Source organism: Chelonoidis abingdonii, chromosome 22, assembly GCF_003597395.2.
Source record: "Chelonoidis abingdonii isolate Lonesome George chromosome 22, CheloAbing_2.0, whole genome shotgun sequence".
NCBI lineage: Eukaryota > Metazoa > Chordata > Testudines > Testudinidae > Chelonoidis > Chelonoidis abingdonii.
In genome coordinates, this window is record NC_133790.1 from 8,216,847 (window position 1) to 8,232,283 (window position 15,437).

General features: G+C 42.8%; 1 protein-coding gene across 2 annotated transcripts in view; it reads right to left on the bottom strand.

Moving 5' to 3' along the window:
* PITPNM2 (phosphatidylinositol transfer protein membrane associated 2) overlaps positions 1-15,437 on the bottom strand; it is a 197,704-nt gene that overhangs the window by 181,174 nt on the left and 1,093 nt on the right. Inside the window, exon 1 of one of the 2 annotated variants that reach the window (XM_032800527.2) lies at positions 5,764-5,849. The exons of the other annotated variant lie outside the window; for it this stretch is intronic. The gene's annotated coding sequence lies outside the window, so the exon portion shown is untranslated. Of the gene's footprint in view, positions 1-5,763; positions 5,850-15,437 lie in introns of those variants that run through there. 2 annotated transcript variants of the gene reach the window in all.

Below are 15,437 nucleotides of genomic sequence, written 5' to 3' on the forward strand. Positions count from 1 at the left end.
GGGCCCAATGTAGTACAGACATACAACAAGAGACACAGTCCCTCCCCAAGGAGCTTACAGTCTAAACAGAGAAGACAAAGAGTGAGAGGGGAAATAGAACCACAAAGAGGGGAAGCGACTTGCCACGGTCAGGCAGCAGATGACTGGCAGAGCTTGGAACATAACTAAAGACTCCCAACTCCCATTCTGGTGCCCTATACACAACACTACATTGCATCCCACGTTTGGTCCCCACCTGACATTTGGCTTTTTCATTAGTTGAAATAAACATAACAATACACCATAAGCCTCAGCCTTGTCCCTATGGTTGGCCATTCCTAGAGTTTCCTTGCAGAAGCCTCTGTGCCCTAGTTCCTTGTGCCTAGAAGGGCACTTTCACCTTCCTTTTAACCGAACAGTTAACAAACCACACCTGCCACAATCAGTCAGTAGCTTTCGGCAGGGCTCTAGCATGTGATAACAGCGTGAGTCAACAGAAGAGCACTGGCATACTGCTACTGAGAAAGGAGTGGGGAGAGAGGAAGAACGATCCTTGTTCTGTTTCTGCATACCCAGAAGAGTGGACACAGTGCAATTTTCCAAGGGTTTATGAACTGCTGAAATAGTTCCAAACAATGCAATTGTTATAGCCCAGTCTAGTGATTTTGTACAATCTATAATAATACATGTTACAACCTCACAGAGGTCAGCTGCTGCCAAATACTGTACATGCACAATTTGCAAGTGACATTCTCTGGCTGGGCATTCACAGTAGTTGCTTACCCTGAAATGAAAAGGCTTTCCCATCTTATCAGACCTTAATCGGTCCAAACGGGCCATATCCAGCTGTAACTCGGTAAGCTGCTGCCAGCACTTTGGCTTTTTGTTTAAAAAAGGAATAAATAAATCCAAAACCAAAAATCACCTTATATTCAGATAAAACAGGCAGCAGAATAGACTGGGGAACAGTTGCAGTTTATAACAAGAAAGCTACATCTGGCGATTAATGCAGAAATAATATGAGGTGCACTGAAAAGGATGTTCCCAGCTCTTCCCTCCCCAATGTCAGATGCATCTGGATCTTTTACTGTGCTGGTGTGGTTACACACTTTAAGTAACAGAGATGCTTCTGGTTTCACCCACAAAGGGCCTGAGCCAGGAGAAAATATACACAGGCTTCAGGAAAATGCCAGGTCTGAGAGGCTGAAGGTACTGGTTGGGCTGCAGGCGGATCCATCCAAGAGAAAGGATGTGATGCTGCACAAGCCCAAAAAGGGAAAAGGGGGGTGGGGTGGAGAATGACAAAGCTGCTCGGGGAAGGGAAGAGGAGCTCATCTAGCCGAGCGCCTCACTTCACTGCAAGACAACACCATATGCTGGACCTCTCTGCCAACTACAGCTATGGAGCCCAAGAGAGTTACTGCACACCTGGTGATGGAGTAAGACCCTGTGTCTGGCCTTCAGAGTGGGAATACAAGTGGGCCCCCAAGGTTCCTGTGGTAAATTTGTTTACACAATTAGGAGGAGGAACGTCTTTCTTTCCTTGGTGGAATGAGATTATTCAGACTCCCCTCACCCCCGCCCAGGCAGGGATCCTCACTCTACCATCCTCGCATAGAGTTTCCCCATCACTTCTTTTGAGGAAGGAAGCAGCTGTGTGAGAGTGAGGAGAGCTCCCTCCTTGGCTGAGCACCAGGGCAGAGATGTCACCCAGGGACAGCTCTTTGGACTGTTCAATGCCTATGACGACACTCAGCATTCACATGGCATTTTCATATTCAAAGCTCCTTGCAAACAGTAACCAGCCCGGTACCCTGGCAAGGTAGGCGAATGGTTATTCTATTTTACTGATGGGAAAATGGAGGCCAAAAGGTTAGCAATGGGCCCAAGGTCAATGATGGAGTCTGCGACAGAGCAAAGATCAGAACCCAGCAGTTCCTGTCTTCCGGCCCTGTACTCAGAGCACTGTCCCAGGACTTTCATAAAATTAATGGCAGAGAACCAAGTTTATGCTAGGCTGCACGTCAACACACTAAAGTTGCCATATCTATATCCCACTGACTGCGGCAAAACTCAGATCTTCAACGGAGGAGGTCCCACCTACATCCTGACTTAACTCCTGACTTAACTCCCCTGATCCTTGTGTTCTCATTATGGCGGGGAGAACTTGTATTTAATATTATGAGAGCCTGCTGTAAGCTGCAGCCAGTCTGTTCAGAACCCCACCTTCCAAAATGGACGATGGCCTTTGGGCCCCTCTTTGCCATGCCCCTACTAGAACAATAGCAACTGCTCCACACAGGCCTAGTCAGAAGGCCAGTAAAAGTCTCAGACTCTGGGGAGGATCTGCCATAGCTGTCTGTCTAATATTAGTTTAGGAGCTACCACAAAAGGGTGGAAAAAATCCTCCCAAGAGGGAGCATCCTCAATGGGGGTCGCAGACACTGAGATTCTGAAGGGCCAAACAATTGAGGAAGCTGCTTTCTGCTGGATGAGGGCTTTGCATTTGTTCTCACTGAGGGAACCTCATGTTTTATACATGAAAACGTTATCGCCCCTGGTACACATTTCTAAAAGATCTGCTCTGGCGGGTACATGCAGTTTCCTTTTAGGAAGGCTTTTCTAAATTTAAAATGTATTTCAATCTGCTGATTTTTAACTACTTTCTGATCACCCTCTCTAGCTGGGTATGTTTAAAGCAAAGAACTCAACAGCTCCAGCCTCTGCCCCTTTCCAAATACACATGGCAATTAAAGCAGAAGTGGTAACTACTGCACAGCATATTTCAGTTGAAATGAGAAGTCTCAAAAAAAGAAAAAAACCACAACCACATTCGATCAGGGTCTGACAGAGAAGAAATAAAGATTGTCTGGGTTTAAATAATATGCTTAAAGAGAGGCTACAGAGAGCTTTTCCATCATGTTACACAAATGAACTGCAGTCTCCCTGTATAGATGAAACCCATAATCCACAATAATATTCAAGCTTTCACCTTTATTCTCTGTTTTATCAGAGCTCATCTGCTGATCACTCATGAGCTCCATGGAATAGCACTTTATATTTCACTGTCAACACAGAAGTGCCATGGCAATGATTGAAAATATTTACATATTGCCTCACTGATTGGTTCTTTTGACCATCTGGCTAGTCTGCATTTTAAAAGAGTTTTAAAAATACAGTATATATTATTTTTGAAGTGGATTCTTGCACACTGTTTAGGTCCAGACAGAACATCACACATGAATCCATCCCAGCTGCAATTCTTAATCCTGAATATTAAAGATTTAAAATTTACAAATTTCACCCCAATTTTAGCTGAAATAATAATTTACTTATGTTCCTAACTGAAAATGAGTGCTCAGCACCTACCAGAACGAACAAATGTGCCAGTTCAGCAATGTCGTCTCATTTTTAATGAGGTAAATGGTGTCATCTTTTGGACAACTGATGAGTCAAATGGAAACACGTCATTTAGGTTTGGCAGGATTTGCTAGCTTTCATTATTTTACAGCAGGGGTCAGCAACCTTTCAGAAGTGGTGTGACAAGTCTTCATTTATTCGCTCTAATTTAAGGTTTTGCGTGCCAGCAATACATTTTAACGTTTTTAGAAGGTCTCTTTCTATAAAAGTCTATAATATATAACTAAACTATTGTTGTATGTAAATAAGGTTTTTAAAATGTTTAAGAAGCTTCATTTAAAATTAAATTAAAATGCAGAGCCCTCCGGACTGGTGGCCAGGACCCAGGCAGTGTGAGTGTCACTGAAAATCAGCTTGTGTGCCGCCTTCGGCGCACGTGCCATAGGTTGCCTACCCCTGTTTTACAGATTAAGAAATATTTTATAGAAAGGTTTTCTTCAAGAGGCAATAGCTCGTAGTAGCTTAAAAATATTGGCCCCCAGTGCTGTCATTTGTATTACAATAGCATCTAGAGGCCCCGACTGAAAGGTAAGTCTCTTTGTGCTAGGTAGACACTGTTCAAATATATACTGAGAGACAGTCCATACACACAAACAAGATAGACAAAGGAAGCATTACCCCCATTTTACAGCTGGGGGATGGGAGAACAGAGAAATCAAAAATTAAAACCTAAAAATAAAACAAACGCCACTGCCTTGAGCTACAATAACTTTCCTTTTGGTATGATTAAGTTAAGTCGGCTTTCCAGTGTCCTGTACAGTGCTTTGGACTCCCCTTCCCTCGTTGCACCTATCTTTCCTTAGACCCCATATCGGAAACTCAGAGATGTTGAGCTTTTGCTTTTCATGCAGGATTAGTAGTGACCTCAGCTGCATTTCTCCCCTCTCCTAGATATAGTAGTGGCATATGGCCACAATTTAGGACCCAGTCCTGCTGGCCTTCACTGGCAGAGACCCCAAGTGACTAAAGTAGGAACAGACTTAGGAAGCTGGCTTTAAATTGGATTTATCCCTGAAAACAAACAGCTTTGGTAGGATTTACATCAGAGTTTAAATCATATAAAAAAGCTAACTGTTTTCTGCTGAAATCTTTGCTAGAAGAGCTTTAAATATTCACTCCAGCTATAGCTAGTCAGATTAACATATGCTAGCAGAAGGAACGTATTGCCAATTCAGCAACTGATTCTGGAGAAAAGGCATCTCACCCATTCCCCCCAAGTTAGTGATTTAACTTCACCCTGGTATTCAGTTATGTGATCTACTGTACAACTCTGATTTTCAGTAGTTTATCAAAAATAAGTAAGTGTAATGTTAACATCTGTCTTACAGATGCTACAGTAAAGGGTGTGGAATAAGAACCTAACTAGAGTACACTGAGAAAAAAAAATGAACGGCCCTAGTTCATGCTCCTGTCTACAAATAAAGTTTTTTAAGAGTTGAACTCATTTACAGTAGGTTTCATAACAATATAACCAAATTATGCACAAAAAATTAACAATTACAAGTTTACTGCCAGATCTCTTTCAAGTACTTAGCAGGAGTATTAAAATGCAGTTCTCCTCTGAGAAGCAGCTGTAAAACTGATATCATGGGGTTCCAGGTTTATTCTCTTGGTGGTTTCAGGTCAGTTTACAACAGAAGATGCATATTCCAACTGCTGGGGCTGCACACTCAACACGAGGTCTGAAAGCCACGGTCTGCCTCAGATGAGCAGCAGTAAAAGATGAAAATGTTATTGATGATGCATCAGATAAAAGATATTCCTGCCTGCTCTTTAAGCTCTGCACTGCTACCAGGGAGTCAAAACAGGGTTTTTCACTAAAGCTATCAGGTCTGGCTCAAAGACACACAGCATGCAGACATGGTGAGTAAGTACTAGTAGAATCATGCTCATTCTATTACAGCCATGTTTCTCACTATAAAAACCACTGACACTAGTAATTTTAACACTATTCCTGCAGGGTGTGTTAGGAAAGGTGGCCCCATTTTGAAAATCAAAAACCAAATTTGAAACTCTCTTTTCTCTGAAGAAGAGTCTGCAACACAGAACAACTGCAGTGCTTACATGGGGCACATTCTGCTCTCAGTTACATTTCTGCAGCCCTAAGAAATCAACAGGGCTGGATGGTTGTAAGAGAGGGAGGGACCTGATCTCACCAAGGCCTGGGGGGAGGGAAGGGAAAGCCATTACTGCCAGAGAGGTTAGCACATGTCCTGGCAGGATAGGTGCAGTAGTTTATTTAAAAAAACTAACATTTGGCAGTATCATCCCCTAATGCGGAGAAACCAGCATAAGGAAGCTGATTCCACAGGAAACATTAACCGTTCACTGGGGAGAGACAGGGTTCCTCTTCCATAAACTTACAGGCATCCTGACATCCATGCTGGACACAGGCTAGTTGCAGGGCCCAGTGCTTCTACTCAGTTCCACAGCACTTCCCATGGACTTCCCACTGGCAGCTGCTGGAAACTCCCCTCCAGGGCATATCACGTCATGCAACATAAGAGGATGCTGGTGATGTCAACATTATCATATGCAAGAGAATCTCCATGGGGGCGGGGGAAGAAAGAAATGCCCTCACCATCCATGGAGTCCGAGCCCTTTGACAAGCCTACAGAAGAGCCTTCCACAGGGTCAAGGGAAAGAAGGCACATGTAACAGAACAAGTGCATCTCTGTGGTGCGGTCCACTCTGTATGGCGATTAACTCAGAATGGGAAACAATGTACGAGAGAAAAACATTTTGAACAGCTTTCCTCACAGATCTGCAAGAATAATCAGCACTGTTAAAGATCAGCCCCTAATTCAATACAGCTTTTTACCCTCTGAGCAGTGATGATGCATTTCCAGTGCCCTGGTTCAAATAATATCATTATATGAATCTCTGGACAACTAGCTTGTCAAATAGAGCTAGCAAAGCATGCAGAGAGTAAAAAACTCATCCTGTTACACTAAACAAACAAACTGATAAAATACACAAGGCTAGAACAGAGACTTGCTAGGTAGGAGCTGCTGCCGAAAAGTTAAGGCTTCAATTAGGCTTGCCCTAATATGCATTTCTACCTGGCAGTTACTGTATGTTAAATAAATTCTGTCCTTGAAAAGCCCATTTAGAGTTTACACAAGAGATAGTGAGCTTTAAGAGTCATTCTGGGTTCACAAAACAGATAGGACACACTGTAGCCATGCTAAATGCATATTTGGGAACCAATCTTCAGACTGTTACTTTAGAGTGGAGACAGTTAAAAACAAAACAAGTATTTACTTTCTGCAATAGTTAAATTAGCTGCAATATTTCATAGTCTAAGTAGGGGAAAGACAGCAGTAAATTCAAATACGATCTTCAAATATTTGTAAATGTGGCATTTAACACATACACAACCTCTCAAAAAAACCACACACCATGGTGCCTACTGTGCTTTTGTTCATATCATTTATTTAGGTGGGACTACACAATGCACAGGGTAGGGGCCCAAATGAGTGATCTGCCAGCAGGGCCGGCTCTAGGAACCAGCTCAGCAAGCAGGTGCTTGGGGCAGCCAAGGGAAAGGTGCAGCAAGTTGGGCTCTTTGGCGGCAGGTCCCTCAGTCCCTCTTGGAGGGAAGGAGTTGCCGCCGAATTGCCACCACAGAAGAAAGCGACGCAGTGGAGCTGCCGCTGATCGCGGCTTTTTTTTTTTCCTCCCCCGCTGCTTGGGGTGGCAAAAACCTTGGAGACAGCCCTGTCTGCCAGAACCGCTCAACAGAAAAATAGTCTCAGCTTGGTTACATGGGAATATTCATGAGAGTTAGTGTGGACCAAAAGATAGGACACTGGTTTAGGAGACAGGAAACCTGGGTTCTTTCCCTGGCTTTTTGGCTGACTCACTTCGACAAACGACTTTACGCTTCAGTGTAAAGATCTGTAAAATTGCCATGATGATACTTCAATCTCCTTTGCAAAGAGCTTTGAGATAGTCAGATAAGGGGCACATAGAAGAGGTAAGGGTTATCTAGAGAGAGAGATAAGCCCTCTGTTTTTCCCCACAGCATTTTAAATTCTTGTTTTCAGAGATATCCACAGTTATTTAGACATTAAACTCTCTCTCCCCTTATTTCTCACACTTTAATTCACTTTATTTGCTACTAGAAAGGGGGCAAGTAACAAAGTCTGGGGATGCTCAGGCTAGAACACTAGGAGCCTGATGCCAGTTTGAGAGGCCTACAGAGGGAAGTGTTTCCAGCTGCAGAGTCTGGCTAGGAAATACTGAAAAGAAATTAGAGTCCATGTTTCCATCATCCAGGGGAAACAACCGACTCAGTGAAAGGGAAAATCAAACAGCTTGGAAATGGCTCCAATTCATTTCAACCTGAGATATAGCAAGAAGATATTGGATTTCAATTTCATCTGACATGATTAACATAAAACCATGTTCTATTTCATTTAAAGGAAAGGGGAAGGGGGAAGAACATTAAAGTAAGTAAACTGCTCACATAGAGAAACATCATTCTACATTGTTCCTTTTCCCTAAAAGGAGGCCCCTCAGATAACCTAAAACTATTAAGCTTAAAAAAAAATCATAACAAATTCACACCCCATTTTGTGCCTTTCTGTGATAGAAGGCAAAAAAAAACAATTGTAATCTATTAATTTCAAGCTCCTATCAATTTTGTTGGAAGCAGGAGTGGACCTTGAGCGTAAACTCACATACAAGGGCACAACAGTATTCTTTGCCTCTTCAGAGATAGCCACAGCCCTGCCAGCTTTCCCAAGAAGTCATAACTCCTTGACTTCAATTCAAAATGAGCTGACAGAAGAGTGGCGCACTGAGCCCCAAACCAGATTTCTGATGACTAACCAATTCAAGGCACATTGTGTAAACTGAACAGTAGTGATCCATGGCTGTACTATAAAAACCTGCAATCCCCCATATGCTTTTAAAGCACTTAATAGAATTAAATCCTTATGATACGTCCAACATCCTGCAAGGACCTGACTCTTCCTATACATCTTGGGATAAGGAGGCCTTTCCAGTGGCTCTCGACAGTGGTCCTCCATATGCCTGTACTGTTACACGTGCCCGCTTTCTAAGCAGGCATTGCACTGTTAGAAGAGAATAGGGCCTTTTGAGGACACGGTTGTATGGGTTAAATCAGATAATTTGCTTGAACTAGTAGCTAAGGATTAATTATGTAAGCACCAGCAACCCAAACAAATTATAGTAATCTTTTCTATCCATCTAATTAGTTGCACTCACCATGACAAATTAAAAACTTTAAACCATTAACTCACTATTGTCTTTTATAGCATCTCCTGACAGTACAAGAATGCTGGGATTGCTACAGCACACCATTTGGGACATTAGCCAATTCTCTGCCCTTTTCCCCTGGTCACCTAGACTTATAAACTGGCTATAAAAATTCACTCCAAGCAGGAATCTGATGTACATAGTCTCAGCTAGGGAGCTAAGCTGCTAAGTCACTCTGGTGGGGGAACAGTTAGTGATGAATCATCATTGCTTATCTTATTCAAGGTCTCTCTCTGCCTAAGTGCTGTTCCTTCCCTGTGCACATAACGGTTATAAAGTTTCCTGTTAGTACTCTCATGGCCCTTACTGAGCACAGCTGTCTAAACACCATGCAAAACCAAATGGAATCTGTGTAACTCTTCCAAAACTATCCAGGATACCCGACTCCTTACATTGTTCTCATTGCTGGGCACCTCACTGTCCACAAGGTTGAGGATTTCTGATCTTACAGCCTTGCCGGACCCATCTGAGCAAAACGTTTTGGCTGCTGCATCAAAGCTGGAATACAGTCCAGAAGCAGTTCATTTGGAACCCCGGAGCTGCAACTGAGTTGGGAAGAGATGCAAAAACTGAAGTCCTAATGACGCATCGTCATTGAAAGATCCCACTGGTCTTTTATAAGACCAAGGGTAACCTTGGCGTGCTGCCCATATCCTAGCTCAGACAATTACACTCTACCCACAGTCTTATTGGCTAAAATATTCTTTGTCAATTCCTGTCCTCAACTGTTTTGTTGCTGCGACTTCATATACACCTGACATCCCCATCCCAGGAGGCAGCTGCAACTTAGCGGCAGGGGAAGTGATACTCATGCATCCCATTCTGAACATAAAGAGGTGTTTTGTGGCACAGTGGTTAGTCAACATTCATCAAATCCCTCAGGATCCTTAGATGAAAAGGCACCATTAACAGCAATGCCAGCTACTACTGTTACACACATCCCTCCCTGCTCTCCTTTATGAAGATCTACAAATAACTGGATTCATTGGCAGATTACCCACTGGGCCAACGGGGCCTGTGCCCAGAAGACCTGGCCAACTGGGGGACCCCAGAAAAGTGGGTGCCCCTGCACCCCAACCCACTCCGCCCACTGGGCACTCCAGCCAGGAGCTGGGTCAGGGTTTGAGGGCTTGTCCTCCTCCACCCGGCGCTCCTGCCAGGGAGTGGGTCAGAGCACGGCGGTTTGCCCCACTTCGCCCAGCATGGGGGAGTGGAGAGGGGAAAGGCCCCACACCCCGACCCACTCCCCAGCAGGAGCGCCGGGGGTGGGGAGGTACTTCAGGCAGACGGGATGGGGCCCCAATCTGCTCTGGTCTAGGGCCTCACAAAACCCTAATCCACCCCTGACTGGACTGTATGGAGAAGAGCACCGGGTAATGAGGCTCAGCCCTAAAAGAGGCCTTCACTTCCTGCATTGATTTCCTCTGGTATCCCCAAGTATTCTCCAGGGGTTGTTTTAGCTCTAAGGTTATTGATTCTTCCTACTTTTCTTTGCTGGAGCTTGCAAACACGTTTTCAAGCTCAGTTACCTTTTTCTCTGTGGCACCTTTCTTCACTATTTATCCTCTGACAAGGAGAATCCTTCACCTTCCTCTCTGGGCGAAATCTGTCCTTGTGCAGAGGGTGATCACAAGGGCTCCAAACCACTCAACCCTGTAGCCCTTTGTCCCCTGCAAAATGGAAAGGAGATTTGACTCCTGACACCTGTAGATCTTAGGTGATCCACCAGAAGCAAGGATCATCCATGATAAGATCTGGTGTATTTTCACACTGTTTCCCGGTTCCCTCAGTGCAACTCGCTGAAGAGCCACTATTCAGGTAGTTACACATACTAACCTCATTGCCCATGTTACTGATACTTTATAAGCAGAATTTTCAGGAGCTCTTCATAAACTCCTGTTGACTTTCAAGGGAGCCACGTGAGGCTGATGCTACATATTTTTGAAAATCCCACTTACATTATTAAAACTGAAGTAATTTCCCCAAAATTTATTGTTCACTATTTATGTTGTTTGTTTACAATTGGCACCACACTTAAGTTAGACACTGAAACTAGACTATTCAGATACATTTTGGGTTTATAAAAAGTTTCAATTTCAGATTCTCTTGCCCTAGTACAATGTTGTACAAAGATTCCCAACATTACCTGGGAAAAGTTATAAACAAATACAGGTTTAATTTTATTCTCTCCATCCCAGCCCCCCTCAGTTTCATAACTATATTTCTATTCATATTGGGATTGCCAAACACTTGGTTTTTTACAAAACCTGAAATCTGGGCCTGAAAACACCGTCTTTCACTAATTTTTGCTTTTTTAAATAGAAACACTATTTACACTCCTCTTTACAAATCAGATTAAAAAATAATTAGAAGAAAAATTAAAAAATTTCTCTAATTTGTGAACTTAAGACAATTCAAATAAGAAAAATGCATTTTTGATAGAAAACTTAAAAGGGAAAGTGACAGGTTAAGAAATATTTCCCAGTGGATTGTACTGGTCCTAGGACACATTATTGCATTCTCACAAATTCACAGTAATGAGTCATGCTAGATTCAGAAAAAAATAAATAGCAGCTATCGCTCTACGCTACGAAGAGCACCATTTTACTCTGCAGCTCTTGAATCAGGCCCTCACATAACAGTTTGTTAAAATACAGTGTGCTAATTAGCTATGAGATTATGTCGATATCACAATAAATAGGACAGATTTTTATTTTTTTTTTTACTGAAGTCTGTACATTCCGAAAAAAACCTGTTTGGGGCAGTTGAATGAGCGTTTTAAAAAATTAGCTTACCTGGAAGATGTGATGCTGCATTAGAGAAAACTCTCAGAAGTGATCCAGATTTCAAATTAAAAAGGCAAATCAATAAAATAATTAAACCTCAAAACATCCCACTTTCATTTGCAACTTTTTAGCATTTCTCAACAGGCTAAAACGCAGTCTTTCTAAATTGGCTGTTAACTAAAATTAGCAGACGCATAAAACTCCCACATACCAGATGCCAGCTCACAATAAACATTTGGGCTGTTCGAGGCACAACACTGAAGACATTCAAATATGCTGTCCGAAGCAAATCCAAAATAACAGGGATATTGTATCAGAAATTATTGTTTTGGTGAAAGATGCCCATTAAATAAACTACAATCCAAAAATCACTCTCTGAGGTCTTCATTCTGCTCTCACTAACTGAGGTGTAAATCAGGACTAAGTCTACTGAAGACATTATTCTTGTGAAAAGTTACTGTAAATAAGAGGAGATTTAGGATCAGAGTACATTAAGACTGAACAATCCACCTCCACTCAGCAAAACAGTTAAAGCACGTGTTTAAGTGTCAATGGTTTCAGAGTGGTAGCCGTGTTAGTCTGTAACAGCAAAAACAAGGAGTACTTGAGGCACCTTAGAGTCTAACAAATTTATTTGGGCATAAGCTTTCATGGGCTAGAACTTCTAGTTGGTTTTTTTAATGGTTTCAGTGAGACTTAAGCACATAAATGTTTTCCTGAATTGGAGCCCAACAGCTGATCCAAAGCCCACTGAAGTCAACAAAAAGGCTCTCCATTAACCTCAGCTGGCTTTGGATCAGGTCCTAACTTAGGCAACATTTTCTCATACATGCACCTAGACATACTTTACCACCTTTTCATGTTTCAAGTTACTTAAAAAATATTTTTAAAGATACAAGATAGTTGTTTATTTACATAATTCTTGTTTCTTGAATGCAAAAAAGTTATATTAAAAAGATGAACAGCTGCTACCATATGCTGGTTAAATGGCCACAAAAAACATCTAAGGGGCCGTAAAGGGAATAGTAAGGGAATTAAAAACAATTTTTATTCATGCAGATGGCCTAGCATACGTACATTCATTAAGCTGGTATCGACCATGCTTTAATTAAAAGTTAGTTATGGAAACTTAAATATGATTAATGCAAATTAACATCCTAACAGGAGTCTGCTCTATCTATCAAAGGTAAGACACGGAACAAGCCACATTTTTAAGGCCTAAGCCTCAGTCATTTACTCATCTCTCTCTCTCTCTCTCTCTCTGAGATGCTATCATGATCAGAGTATATGAACAGTGTTGTAAAGAAGCACTGCAACACAGAGCCACAAGAGAGGACTGGTCTGTGGCCACTCTTTTGTCATGCTTAGCTACTCTTCACTTTGTATTTCATGCTAAGGATTTTCAGCCATCAAGCAACTCAGGACAAGCCCATGAACTGGTCAACCACTAAAATAACCAGCCATACTAAGATCAATTGAATATATCAGGCATGAGGTCTGTGAAAGGATAGAACGGTGCACTCTCAAAAGCGACAGCCTACTATTCAAGAGTGGAAAAATCACTTTGATTGTGTTACAAAACACAACACTAGCTTCTATCTTCTTCTATTACTCAGGCACACAAAACAGACATGGCAGAAATAAACATGATAAAAATATCCCAGAGGATCAAGGATTGGGGGCAGAAACAAGGGCTATCAAGCAATAAAGGGAGAGAGAGTTTTATGAGTCCACATTATTCAAACATGAAATCAAGTCAGTGCATATAATTATTAAACCCCTGTGCTTACGAAGACTGCACAGTCCCACTGACTTTCATGGGACTACTCATACTTGGAGTTGAGTACATGAATCAATTTACGCCTTATTGCACTGTACTGCAAAACCAAGACACTTGGAATGGAATCTACAGAGTTGAAGTCAGTGATGTCAAAGGAGAATGAAATAAAATCAGCTCATCTTCAGGAGGCAACATGGGCCTCTGGAGATGGCACTGAACTAGGAGACTAGGGTTCTATTCCCAGTCCTGCCATGGATGTGTAGCACAGTCTTGAGCAAGCCAGCTGCACTCTGTTTCCCTAACTATGGATAGTAATGCCTTAGCCTTCTTTGTGAGCTATGGATAAACAGCACTCTATAAAGCATCATTATTGATGCTGCCAGACCATACCAGCGCAGTGCCATTGGCCCCCCATGGGGAGGATATACACATGCAGCTCCAGAACCCAGTCCAAAAGCTCTCCAGGCTGTCAGGGAATACTGCAATTTTAGTCCTCGTAATCCTTGCAGGTGGCTGGAGGAGCAGCCAGCATGTTTCTTTAGAGCCTTGCATGAAGGTGCTTTCCCCCCTCCCTCCATGCAGATGCTTCAACGCCCAGAGAATCAGATCCCTGAAAGGGGAAGTCCCTTCCACCTCTCTTCCCAGACGGGAAAGCCAAGTCAGATTGCAGCAGGAATGGCTTAGAACAAAGCTGCTTAAATAGCAGCAAGGGAGATTTAGGTTACATATTAGGAAAAAATTCCTAACTGTCAGGGAAGTTAAGCACTGGAACAAATTACCTATGGAGGTTATGGATTCTTTTGTCATTGGAGATTTTTAAGGTTAGACAAACACTTGTCAGGAATGTCTAGATAATAATTAGTCCTTCCTCAGCGCAGGGGACTGGACAAGTCCAACTGAGGTCCCTCCCAGTCCTACATTTCTATTATTCTATATGGTGACTCTTTCATAGATTTCGTCAGCAGTTCTCAGACTGTGGGTAGGGACCCCAAAGAGGGTCAAGACCCCGTTTTAATGAGGTTGCCAGGGCTGGCATTAGACTTATTGGGGCCCGAAGCCGGGATTGATGCCCGAGCCCCATCACCTGGGGACAAAGCCAAAGACCGAGCCCCACCACCCAGGGCCAGAGCCAAAGGGCTTCAGCCTGGAGTGGCGGGGCTCAGATTACAGGCCTCCCAACTGGGGCTGAGAGTGATGGTCTCTGGCCTCCGCACCAGAGACAGCGGGACCCGGGCAGGCTCAGGCTTCAGTTCCCCCTCCTGGGGTATTGTAGTACTTTTTGTTGTCAGAAGGCGTTGCGGTGCAATGAAGTTTGAGAACCCCTGGATTATGTGAACCCAGTTGGTGGTCACAGCTCCATTTCAATTTGAAAAGTGCCCTTGTCCTGAAAGTCAGACCACTAGCTGGGGACCTTCAGCAGAGAGATGAGAATTGAAATGGGACTGAGACAGATCTGCCCTTCCATCCCTAGAAGTGATCCAGCCAAGTCAGAGTTGACAAGTGTTACAGGGCAGCTTGAGTGAAGCCTGTGCTGCCACAGTCTGTGCTGTACCTGCTCTGGGGATGAGCAGAGTGAAGTCTCCAGAGATGCAAATCTGACACCTTTGGTAGGACTAAATTCACTTATAAAAAAATCCAGACCAAATCAAAAACCTAACCTTCAAGTCATGAGTTTAACATTATGGTCCAAGGTAAATAAATCACATACTTATAATAAATTGTAGCATTAAAATTACATGACCCTTAAAGTCTAGCTGGGTGGTATCCCTGAAGCCCAGCAATATTTCACACACATCAAGTACATGAACTACCTAAAATGTTCCATCTGCTGGTTTGAAACAAGAGACAGGTACCACCTGCTACCTCATATTTTCAAACACAAACATCTCCTCAGATATTATATTCAAATTACAGCCTAAAATTAAGAGGAAAGCCACTCTGCACAAGTAGCCACCAAACAAGAGAAGTCCACATTTTGAGATATTTATGGGTTATTTTAACTAAATCATGAGCAGTTCATCTTTTCTGTAAAACCGCATTGTTATTGCTGCAGCTCTTAGATTTGTTGTGATATAATTAAAATAGTCTGTCCTTCCTACCATGCCATCTCATTCACCTTGGAAACTTTTTGCTAGCAAAACAGGCTGTTTGCCATGGGACAGGTTAACACACAGAAGACTTCTAGC